This window comes from Cryptomeria japonica, chromosome 11 (genome assembly GCF_030272615.1).
Source record: "Cryptomeria japonica chromosome 11, Sugi_1.0, whole genome shotgun sequence".
Taxonomy (NCBI): domain Eukaryota; kingdom Viridiplantae; phylum Streptophyta; class Pinopsida; order Cupressales; family Cupressaceae; genus Cryptomeria; species Cryptomeria japonica.
Window position 1 is genome coordinate 426,475,900 of NC_081415.1, and position 13,255 is coordinate 426,489,154.

Sequence of the window (13,255 nt, forward strand, 5' to 3'; positions counted from 1 at the left end):
CACTGATAAAATAAAATGATAAATAAAGAAGGGGCTTCAAATATAGAAAACTATTGATTCATTTAGAAAACATCTAAGACATGTATTAACAGAAAAACCTAACACCATAACTCCTGCAATAGCTATTTTGATAAATACAAGCTTATTTGTCTACATGTTCAATTCTTTGGTAAGCTTTTCATATAGCTCTCGTGCAAGACATAGAAACTTGGATTGCTTTTTTTTTTTGCAGACTATTGCAACTCTCAAAAGGCATCTGGGTGATTGTTTTGGTGTTGCTTGGCATTCAAATAGTCATATATTTTTACAATTTGGTTAATGAATGAAATACTTATTGAAGCTTCACAATCATAAAACATCTAAATGCTTTTTCTAAATAATTTTAAAATTTAAGTTAAATCTAATATTTGAATGAAATTTATAGTCAATTGAAAGACTTGAAGCTTCACAGTCATAAAACATCTAAATGCTTTTTCTAAATAATTTTAAAAATTAAGTTAAATCTAATATTTGAATGAAATTTATAGTGGAATTGTAAATAGGTTAAATAAAATTAAAATTTAATTTAATATTCATCAGCATCTTTTACATAAATTTTAAAATATAGGTATGCTAATTATATATAAATTTCTTATTTTAATTTTATAAACTCTCTTAGTTTAGGTGTTAAGTTCATTGGTTAGGCTTTTATGATTGGTGAATGATGACAAACCCTATGGTTTTCTATATGGCGACATTACCAAGGAGCCCATCCAATATTTGTATGTGTCAAGTAAAATAAATATACAATAATTTGATGCATTATTATTTGGTGGAAATAACTCCACCAACACATTCATGTTGTTGCCTATCATTTCAGCCCATTGTTTTTATTTGACAGATTATTCAAGGTATATGGCTACCATGTTGGACTACGATTTTGTGGATGAGTTTCGTGGTGAGGTTATAGACCAAGAAAAAATAGATTTAGCACTAAGATTGTAGGTAATGGATATCCTAGATTTGGCTTCAACTTTTGTGTTTCAAGGATACCAATTGGAATTGTGTTTTAAAACAAATAAAAGGATTTCAAAAATTAGAATTGACTCAACTTGGTACAATACAAACAAGAACTTAGAATATGCAACATACAATCAAGAAGACACAATAAGAAGCCTAAAATTATTTTGTAAAAGGTGTGACTCCTAGTGTGGGGTTGTAGTAGAATTAACTATGAGTACCATCTACCTTGCGAGGGATAGCCAGGGTAAGTTGTGTTGCATAAAATTCCCTTAGCAAGGATGGTCAAGGGCTTGACATAAGATTAGCTCTATCTCAACACATGGAGGTACATCAGAGTAACTTCATGAAGCGATCTACTTCCCTTGCACAACACTAAGAGATGACCAATGGTCTTAAGCTAGGATTTACAAGATGTTCTAAAGGAAACCTCTAAATACCACAAGGGTGCATGAGTCCTAATCCATGAATTTGAAAATGAACAATGTGGAACATCCTAAAGTAGAGGGTAACCCACTCTTCCCCGAAAAATTGTTCTTCTAAGAGTCATGTCATTCTATTCGCCCCTCATTTTTTATTCTCTCCTAAAATGCTATAATTGAGGTCATCCTCTAAGATGATGAAATCCCTAAACATGCCCCATGGAAAGAGAGAAACATAGCACTTATGTTTAGTCCTCAATATCACCCTAGAATGTGAGAGAAGAGCATGTGTAAATGTACCTTGGGTTTGAAAGATACATGTAAATTTGTAAGTGAATTTCAATCTGATTTTTAAGTGTCAACAAATAAAAATAGAATAAATACAATTTAAAAAGAAAACATCTTGCAAAACCACCAAGTTTATAGTTTCAAGGATAGAAGTCTTGGACACATGAAAAGACTTACAAAAGTTAGCCTTTTTCTTTTTAAAAAAAAATAATCCTATTGGAAAAAATATATATAAATTATATTTTATGACTTTCTAGTTTTTTTTTTCAAATCACTAAAAAATGATAATATACACAATAGTTATGGATATTTAAAGTTTTAAAATAAATAATTGACTTTAAATGATTATACTCAAATTTTACAAGAAGGCTTGATCAACTTACATTCACTACTATAAGACCCTGAGTCAGCTTTCCAATGATTAAACAAATTTTGAAAATCCAATTAGTCATGCAAAAGTTGTGTATTTTTGTACAAGTGTTTTTTAGAAAGTGGTAATGGAGGGTGTAGACTGGTTAACAATTGTCAGACAAACCCTAGTCAACCAAACAACTATGACCAAGTGCTACGAGGCTAAGGAGATGGTAGAGCTCATGTTGCATTATATGACCAAGAGCTAAGAACCAAAACAAAAAACAAAAAAAAAAACCATTGAGTGGTTTTATGAAGGTGGTTTTGGGGTTTTAGAGAGGTTTTCAAAATATTTTGAGCGTTTTGGATTTTTAAAGTAGTTTTCAAGATATTTTGAGTAGTTTTGAGATAGTACATACATTTCAAACATGCTCCATACTATTAATGTTGAAAGTAAAGAGATAGTGGTATCAATCATTGAACCTACAAGTAGTTAGAATCAACTTGAAAATGAAATAATTAACTTATCATTATTTATGGCTAGACTAGCAAATATATGTCATGAGCTAGAAATCATCAAAGAAACCTTGCAAATCAAAGATGAACATATGACCCTTATTTATTAGCGATGACTCTCCTCTCAAAAAAATGAGTACGACATTGGAGATGTCTTTTAGATATATTTTTTTTAATGCTCTTTTCCAAATGGTAGTGCATTGCACCTACAACCATGATACATGTTGCACTCGATAAGGTATTCTAATAATATGTATTCAAAAGACATCTAATATTTTAATTTTATGTTTTGAACCTTATAACGCACCATTGTTGCCAAGGACTTGCCACAAAATTTATCAAGAAAAATGTAGAGGATTGCATACCAACCACCATTGATAGACTTTGTCTCGATATGCAACAGCGTCATGACCTCAACTCACTAAAAAGCTAATTCATCTTGACTCTTCCTTAAGAGGAACAAGTATCATGGTGGGCTACCAAATATGATCACAACGTAGGATCACCCACTCTCTTCTCCCCATTCAGATACTAAATAGTTAAGTTTACAAGAACTATTTGTAGATGACATACCATCTAGACTGCAAGCTAACAAAAACCACACATAACATAATTAATAACCCACTAACAATATCCCTATGCTTGCATCAATGATTACCAATCTTAAGTGGAGAAGTAACAGAGAAACCCCTCTATACAAAACATATTGATATACATGTGAATGGTAGCATTGAGGATCTACACATGTACTTGGATTCCTTTGGCTTCACGAAGCACTAGACACAAAAAAACTTGATTGTGTAAACCATGCAGATATACAAAATGCAAAAATGCTTTTTTAAATGTCGTTGTATGGAACCTTCATAGCCCATCTAGAACAATCAACACACAAAATCAATCTTTGCAAAATGGGTTGCTTGCTAAATACAACTAAGATCTCTAAAAATACATATAATGACAGTGAAGATAATCAATAATGTCCAAAGGAACACAAAATGTACTAAAATGACATGCCTACATAAGGGTTCATCTGTAGAACATTGATCTAAAGCTCCATGGAATGAATGTGTTAGCTCATCCTTATCTTGTGATGATTCCAACAACAAAAAATGTATCCATGCATAGAATCATGATAGGTTAAATATACACAGTAACAGACGATTTCAATTTGGATTGCCCACTTTGTTGCAAATATGAGTTTTTGTTGTCATTGATGTCAAACTTGTTAATCTGAATGAGCTACATGGTTGCAGTCCATGGTCCAGATATGGTCTAGTATAGTGTAGTTATAATGAGATTGTAGTATGATGATGTGGATGTGTGGAACATATTTGTGATTGTTGCAAAAGGCTTACAATGATGTATCTTGATGTTTCTGGAGCTTTGGCGTTGGTTTCTTGGATCCACAGTTGATGTTAAGTCAAGTGTGATTGTTCTAGTGTCAATGTACATGAATGTGTTGCATTCCTATACCTACTAGTACTTTAGTGATGTGGTTGGGTTATTCAATATTATTGGTATTTGTTGATGCTATCTTGGGCATTCACAATTACTCTTAATGGTCTATATTGAAAATTGTGTAAAGTTGTTGTGATGTGCTTTGACAATTTTATCTTTTGTACCTGGCCTATAATATTTTGGTCTGTGTGGTTGCGTGTGTGTCAATGGGTGATGATTTAAGATGGATTTGAAGGTGTGTCAACATGGTGTGAATATCCATACATCTCATTTTGCCTTATGGATATGCATTAGAGTTTGCTTATGGCCAACTATTTGGTATTTACACATTACACCTAATTAAGACGACCTAATTAATGTCCTTGAGGTTGTGGTCAGTATATAAAGGGTGGAATCATTGTGGAGAGAAATATAGAAGTTGTATGTATTGTGCCAAATATATGTGAAGCAATACAGTGGTCTGAAAGTGTTACAGAGCAGAGAGAAAACAATTTATGATATGTTTTGAATTGTGAATTGTGATCAACATTACAGTGGATGTGGTTCTCTATAGTTCAACCTATTGATGTCTTTGTATTTGGAGTATTGAATCTTTCCCTAGAGAAGTGATCTTCAAGGTTTGCAAGTCTCTTTTTGTAGAAGGTATATGCAAATTTCATTTTTCAAAATTTAAGAGGGGACATTAGTTGGAGAGTAGTTAGAGAAAAAACCTTCTAGAAAACTGGTGTTTTGTTGTGATGGAGGCAAAACCATTATTTTAAAATTTCAAATGACTTGGGTTTATCCCAAATTTGTAATGAAAATTTGTAATCCTAAAAGAAAGAACTTCAAATTATTTGTTGTTTCTTTTGTTTCTTTTGTTGACCGTGATTTGGTGTTGAACAAGTTGTGGGCTTGGGGTGCTCACTCTCTCTCTTGGTCAAACCCTGGACAACCTCCTTTAACCCTCTTACTAAACCACTTAGTGTGCATTCATTGTGGGTTCGTCTTCTCAATCTTTCCCTTCATTTTTGGGAAAAAAATTGTTTTGAGGTCATTGGCTATGTCTTGAAGGTTGATGATAAACACTGCCTTCATGGATCTTTCTACATTTGGATGCATTCTAATCGATATTGACATCTCCATACCCCTTTCTGAAGATGTGTTTCTCATGGTTTCAGCGCAAGTGAAATACCACTACTTTTAACATTATTTTACTTATTCTGTGAGGTGGAGATAGGGCAATGCCCCTGTTTTTAGCCTTAAGGTGTGTCTAGGCACACCGATCTAGGTGGAAGACATTGTCAGGTGGGGAGTTTGGCTGGGGTAGGACATCTATTAAAAGATAACGCGTGTGTCATAAGATGAGCTCAACAAGAACATAAATCTCATGTGGAACAAAAGGGTAAAAGCTCATTTGATTTTTTATTTTCAGTACAAATACAAACCCTAAAAGCATGGCCTATCAATCCTTTAGACTTTTGGAATTTGAAGGTAGAGGTGTTAGAAAAGTTACCACGGGGAGAACTGGCTTGTGATAGCCAAACGTTCATGGCGTCGTTGCTTTTTGATCCTTCCATGTTGGCTCTTCCTATCATTATGAAGCAAAATTCACCAAGTGTTGGATTGTTCACCCACCAAAAGGGAACATGAGCTAGGTTTAGACCGTCATGAGACAGGTTAGTTTTACCCTACTGATGATCTGTGTCGCAATAGTAATTCAACTTAGTATGAGAGGAAAGGTTGATTCACACATTTGGTCATCGCGCTTGGTTGAAAAGCCAATGGCGCAAAGCTACCGTGTGTCAAATTAAAACTGAATGCCTCTAAGTCAAAATCCATGCTAGATGTGGCACATCTCTCTCTCTCTCTCTGATTGCATTGCGACCCGCGGTAGGGGTGCTCTTGCACCTCCAAGGGCTCATGTCATTGGCTATGTTCCATCGACAGGGATAGGCCAGAGACTCAAATCATAAGATTATAAAGGCCTCCACTTCCGATGTTGTCGCGGCTTCTCTACTGGTCACTTGGCCACGAATTGTTCTCTCCCGTGTTGTAAAGGCATTGCTACTTGGTGGAAGGAGACTAATGGCGATCATTTGATTGTCCTAGCTTCCAATTCTTCCTTTGATAACTCTTTACAAGTTGGTGATGATTCCTCCTAGGATGATGTTTTTCCTCATGTTGTTGGTTTGACCTCCTCAAGCCTCGTGGATACTTCCCTACCTCTTGTTGTCGGCATGGCCCCCTCTAGCCTCATAGACCCTTCTTTGTCTATTGCTCATGTTCTGCTCCAACCTTTGGTAGTTGACATATTGCCTAGTTAGCATTCTACTCCTGGTGCTAACAGTCTCACTAAGGGGATTTCCCCTCTTGTTCCCCCTTGTGATGGTTCTCCAAGTGATAGCATTGTCTGTACTGTTGTTTGTCAATGGAGGAGAAACCGCTCTTCCTCCTCCCAAACTCTTCCCCGAATTGTGGGTGAAATTTCTCCCCACCCTTGATGTGGGTTACTAGTTGTTGTGCTAGAGTGTTGTAAGTGGTCTGTTTGGGCCGTTCATGTCAATGGTATATTCTTGACCAATTGTAAGTGGCATGTTTGGCATGTCTTTGTATAGGGTCAACACCCTTGTTTTACTGCTTTTATAATAAAAAACATTAGAGTGATTGTCTCGATTAAAATTGTGCTCATTTCTTGATGTATGTGTGTTCAATTTATCAACTAGATGATTGTCAAAACTCTACAAAGAATTTACAAAGTGTCTGTTTACAATATTGAAAGATATGTTCAAGTCTATTAATGCATTACTAAGTAGATTCACCAGTATTCTACAACCATCATTTGAATCTCTAAATGCATGTGTAGAAGCTATTTTGTTTGTGTATCATGAGATGCACAATCTTCCTTGAGATCTTCATCAAGGTTTCATAATCAAGATTATGTTAATACAAGTTGTATATGAGCTCATGACTCTATAGCCCTCATTGGAATTGGCATCAATCTTCTAAGCTTCACTTCTCATCACCCAACACATTTGAATAAATAATTGATAAGCATTTTCCTTTGGTTGTGGTTTTAATTAGTAATGTTTCCCAATATGAGCGCATAACAATAATGTCTTCAATTCTACTGAAATGTTTAATAAGATTCCAACCTAGGTTCGACGTCCTAATCTTCCCCTTCATTTATGGAATGATTCTCTTTTAGAGGAAGTGGGTAATGCCCTTAGTGATTTTCTGATGGTGGATGATGAATCCTTTGATATTTTCCGCTCCACCTTTGCCCGCATACTTGTTGATCTAGATATTTCAAATGGGCTGGCTACTGAGATTTTACTTAAATCTTCAAAGGGTTCTTGGGTCCAATCTTTGGACTATGAAGGAATTCTCTTTCGATGTAGAAGATGTTTCAAAATTGGGCATGTAGTTGAGCATTGCGGTTTTGAGCAAAAGGCATCAAAGGCCACATGGTGGAAAGGCGCTTTAGAACAACATTATACGGTTTCGAAGAAATCTGATCAACCTAGGAGTTTTTCTGAGGTGGTTGTTTTGGAACCACAGGATCTTGGGGCATCCCCTTTGATTGTCTCTCTTGGTGGGGTTGCTAAAACTATGCAAGTGTCTCCTGTTGATTCCCCTAATGTGATTGGGTCGTAGGAGGCTTCTTCTGGTAATAGTGATTTGGCTATCGTTTCTAGTGGCTCTTCTGAAAAGTTCACGCCTGTTGGGAGGAACACGGAGGATTTTTCTGAGCCTATGGTTGCCGACTCTCATTCACCGGATTTTAGTGAGATTGTTTGGCATGACAAGGCAACACATGTGGACGAGGGATGGATTTTTGTCAAGGGCAAGAAAGCTAAATCTTCTCAGCCTTCTTTTGACATGACTCTTCGCTCCCATAAGAGTAGATCTAAAGGTAAATCTTGATGGTTCTTGATCGAGGGTTGGCTTTAGGTTGGCTACAAGTTGTTCTCTTTGCAGCCTTGTTTTAGGGGGGTTGGCTACAAGATGGTCTTTTTGCAGTCTTTTTTTTCCTTGGTTGTCTTTACTGTCATGTTCCTTATGTTTGGACAACTTTTTGGTCGTGGGTTCCAGATCCTTTCAAAATATGATTGTAAAGGGTTTTGGGTCCCTTCAAAACCTACTTTTCCTTTAATCAAAACAATAATGTCTTCAATACAAATAATAATAATAAGGGCTATTACCATCATCTTAAATAATCTACAAGATAAGCATATTAGGTTGTATAAGGGTGCATGACCTAGAATTTTCAAGCCAACACAAGTATTTTGTGACACTAATATTGGAATACTCTATGCAAGGGATCTAGTTTTCCACAAGGCAAGTGGTTGATCATAGTATCATCTATTAGTTCAACACCTTAGGGATCACCCCTTGGTCTTGCAAAATTATAAGTGAAGGTATTACCCACCTCAATAATTGGTCCTTAGTTGCCTAGCCTAACGGTAGCCTTGTGATAAATTTCCTAAGTTTGACACCCTTTGCACTTGAGAAATTATCAAGCCTTAAAGATCCAAGACCTGCAACTCAGATCATCAATAGGTTCTAGACCACCTAATTTACCTTTGTATGTAGTGGTACAATAAGAACTATAATGGTCCAACATGGAACCAAACAACCCAAAGATTGCACCTATAATACCTATCTTCATAGACAAATACCACTATCCATGGCATGGTCAATTATTATACATAAACCCAATGATTAACGCTCAACAAAACAACAAGCAATATTGGTAAAATAAAAAGAGGCATCTTAACTTTTACTATATTTGGAGCTAAATCAATAAAAGGACTTTGAAAAGCAACACCATTCTCCTTTTATTGATATTCAAGAATAAAAAATAATCCATGCACAATAATCAAGGAAAAGAAGAGTCTCACCTGCATTTACTCTCATTATAATAAGCTTAGGTAAGCAAATTTTAATGCAATCTTTTATTGATCGTCTTTCAATCTATTATTTTCATTATCATCTTCATAAAATGTGGTTTACAAAAAGAATTTCTAACCTAATACAATTGTTAAGGTAACCAGTGAACAACTAAGAGGGGGGGTGTATCTGTTGTTAACAGATTATGTGAATTAAAGCACTTAAAATCTTTTACCGGAATAACTGATTAAGCATTAAAGCATAATTGAAAACCAGAGAATCAATACCATGCAACCATAACACATAACACCATGATTTGTACGTGGAAACCCCGATAAAGGGAAAAACCACGGTGGAAAACCCTACCCACAATCAGATGATACTTCTGCAGTAAGTATATAATTACAATAGGGGCTTGCACATGCAGGAAGGCACACTGCCTAGAGTGCACTGCTCATCACAATGGAGTCGCACTGACTACAGAGATGTCAACCACCTCAAGATATTTGGACAACAATCCAGAGAGAAGAAATGTCGGTGATAGCATCAAACGTGCCAGATTACAAATCCGGTTAAGCTCAATATCGGAGGTCTAAAACCTCTTATATAAACCCAACTCAATCACCTATGATCGACCAAATCCTCTACACAAATGATTATTACATTATTCGCTCCTTGCCCATCCATCCATCCATGATCTACAATGAGATCTTACATATATTTATGCCAACCCAGGACCTAACCAAGTAGGTCGGCCACCCAAATAATAATCCAATAGATCCATTACATAATCCTAAAATAAAACATAAAACATGTCGGCCTAAGGCCAAACAAACATCATCCAATCAATAAAACATCCCTGAAGCGCATCAGAGGATCCACCAACACATTACATGAAAACCGGTCCAAAACCTAGATAGCATCGGACCTAAATTAGATCCATACATGCCAAAGCAATGACACCAATCAGTCAAGGCACGAACACAATCACCATCAGCATCTTGAATCCCTTCTAGAAGTTGCACCAACACCACTTATGCATTACATCAAAGATCTTCAATAAAGCTCTATTGGTGAAACCCTTATCGGACCTATAAAGCAGGCTTACTAGAACATGAGATAGCATCCGATCATCAAGTCAATACCAACTGACTAAAACATACTTCAGAAGCATATGAACCATCCAGGTCATACCGGTGACAATCAACTGATAATTTGCTCAATCCAATCCTTCTACTGGAAGCAGGTAAACAACCCTAACAGCTAGTGTTGACATCAATGACAAAACATCAATGCAACACATAATCAATTCCATCATATAGCCAACAATCTCCCCTTTTGGCATTGATGGCAACACTAGATGTGAAAAACATCCAAGTGCCAAGAAATGCCAAACAAGTCTCCCCCAATGGAAGACTGCCAACAATCTTCCATAAAATGATATAGCAATGAAGCTCTGAATCAAATCTAAATCAAAAGACCAAATACCGCCAAACTCCCCCTAAGGAGTGCAATCAATCTGAAAAATAAATAGCATTGATTTTTCACATATATTCCTCCCCCTTTGACAACAATGTCAAATCAACCAGAATAAAATAAAATAAACTCTAAATCTCAAGGCTAACTACTCCCCCTGAGTAGTAGCATTATTTCATCAATCCGGAGCAAAAGATAGCTCTGATAATGCATACCAGACTAATGCACATCTGCATCAATTAAGTCTCTACCAAAGGGGTAGAAACCCCCAATTTGTCTCTCAAATACTCAAATCATTCCGAGGACAAAGGTTTAGTGAAGATGTCTGCTATCTGTTCTTTAGTGTTCATATAAACCAATTTGATTTCTTTTGCTTCCACCTTTTCCTTCAAAAAGTTATACTTGATTGATGTGTGTTTAGTCTTGGAGTAAAATACCGGATTCTTGGATATGTCAATAGCTGCAAAATTATCACAATGAATAACAACCGGATCATTACAACTTACTTGTACATCCTTCAACATCTGATTCATCCATAGAACTTGAGTGCAATTGGTTGCGGCTGCAACATATTAAGCTTCAACAGTAGATAAAGAAATGCATGACTGCTTCTTGCTGATCCAAAAAACCAACTTCTTCCCAAGGAAGAATGCTCCACCGGATGTTCTCTGATACCAATTGTTAGAATAACCGGTGAACAACTAAAAGGGGAAGGTGAATCAGTTGTTAACAGATTATGTGAATTGAAGCACTTAAAACCTTTTACCGGAATATTTGATTAAGCATTAAAGCATAATTGAAAACTAGATAATCAATACCATGCAACCATAACACATAACACCGTGATTTGTACGTGGAAAACCTGGTAAAGGGAAAAACAACGATGAGAAACCCTATCCACAGTCAGATGATACTTTTGCAACAAGTATATGATTACAATAGGGGCCTGCACATGCAGAAAGGCACACTACCTAGAGCGCACTACTCATCACAATGGAGTCTCACTGACTACAGAGATGTCAACCACCTCAAGATATTTGTACAACAATCCAAAGAGAAGAACTGTCGGTGATAGCATCAAACATGCCAGATTAGAACTCCAGTTCAACTCAATACCGGAGGTCTAAAACCTCTTACATAAACCCAACATGATCACCTATGATCGACCAAATCCTCTGCAAAAATGATTATTATATTATTCGCTCCTTGCCCATCCATCCATCCTTGATTTACAATGAGATCTTACATATATTTATACCAATCCGGGACCTAACCAATCAGGTCGGCCACCCAAATAATAATCCAATAGATCCATTACATAATCCTGAAATAAAACATAAAACATGTTGGCCTAAGGCCAAACAAACATCATCCAATCAGTAAAACGTCTCGAAAGTGCATCAGAGGATCCATCAACACGTTACATGAAAACCGGTCCAAAACCTAGATAGCACCGGACCTAAATTAGATCCACACATGCCAAAACAATGACACCAATCAGTCGAGGCACGAACACAATCACCATCAACATCCTGAATCCCTTCTAGAAGCTGCACCAACACCACTTATGCATTACATCAAAGATCTTCAATAAAGCTCTGTCGGTGAAACCCTTACCGGACCTATAAAGCAGGTTTACTAGAACATGAGATAGCATCCGATCATCAAGTCAATACCAACTGACTGAAACATACTTCAAAAGCACATGAACCATCCATACAAACTTATTCCATCATCCAGATCATATCGGTGACGATCAACTGATAATCTGCCCAATCCAATTTTTCTACCAGAAGCCGGTAAACAACCATAACAACTAGTGTTGACATCAATAACAAAACATCAATGCAACACATAATCAATTCCATCATATGGCCAACAACATTAACATCTTCATGATGTACATGTGCATGCTTGACAAATGTATATCAATGCATGAGGAGATTTTTCCACATCACCAATATTTTATATTCTCCTCTTCACTTCCTTTGCTTGTCAATAACTAGAATTATATTGTCTACAATATATACCATTAACATACTACCAAGTACACCTTTATTATAGAAGTCCAATAACTTTTTGTTTCAATGTGTAGGAACCAAAATAATAAAGCAGCAAAAAGTTCATTACAGGCTTGTTTAATAAAAACAAAGGAAATTGTAGATTGCATTCCTAACAAAATTGAAATTGTTACAAATCATTCCTTCAATTGATTATAAGCAAATTTATAATATGAGCATATTTCAAATATTGTAGACAATATGATATGTTTTTAAACATTGTATTCACGACAAAAAAATTACTCTATATAGAAATATGGTAAATTAAATTAATGTATGTTCTATGCACATATCAAATTTTACTCTTTAGCATGTTAGTTACATATAACTCTCTATCAATGTACCCAATTCACATCCTTCCTATGCAAGTGCTAATATACGAAGAGGATTGAAACTATCAATCATTACAGTTGTGGATACAATTAAAACTGCCACACGTTGAATTAAGAGATTTATAAATTTTGAAAAGAGAATTTCAGAAATCATAGAAGCCAGATTGAGAAAACCATTGTAACCATTATTCTATGCTTGAGCATCTGAGTACAACAAAAATGTCCACAACCAACAATGCATCATGGCACGAGGATGATCTCAATTTAAACATTAAAGAGTTCCTTAGAAAGGACCGTTATATGGGGAGAGAAGGACAGCATAATCATGATAGGTAAAAAGAATAATTTATGCCTTGATGGAAAGGTCATCATTACTTGGCAAAGCGGCAGATCTCCAACAATCTTTAATAATTTGCCGCATGCTTTGTGGGTAACCCGGTTCAAAATCTCGAGCAACATTGAGAAATAAGGACTTAGTTTG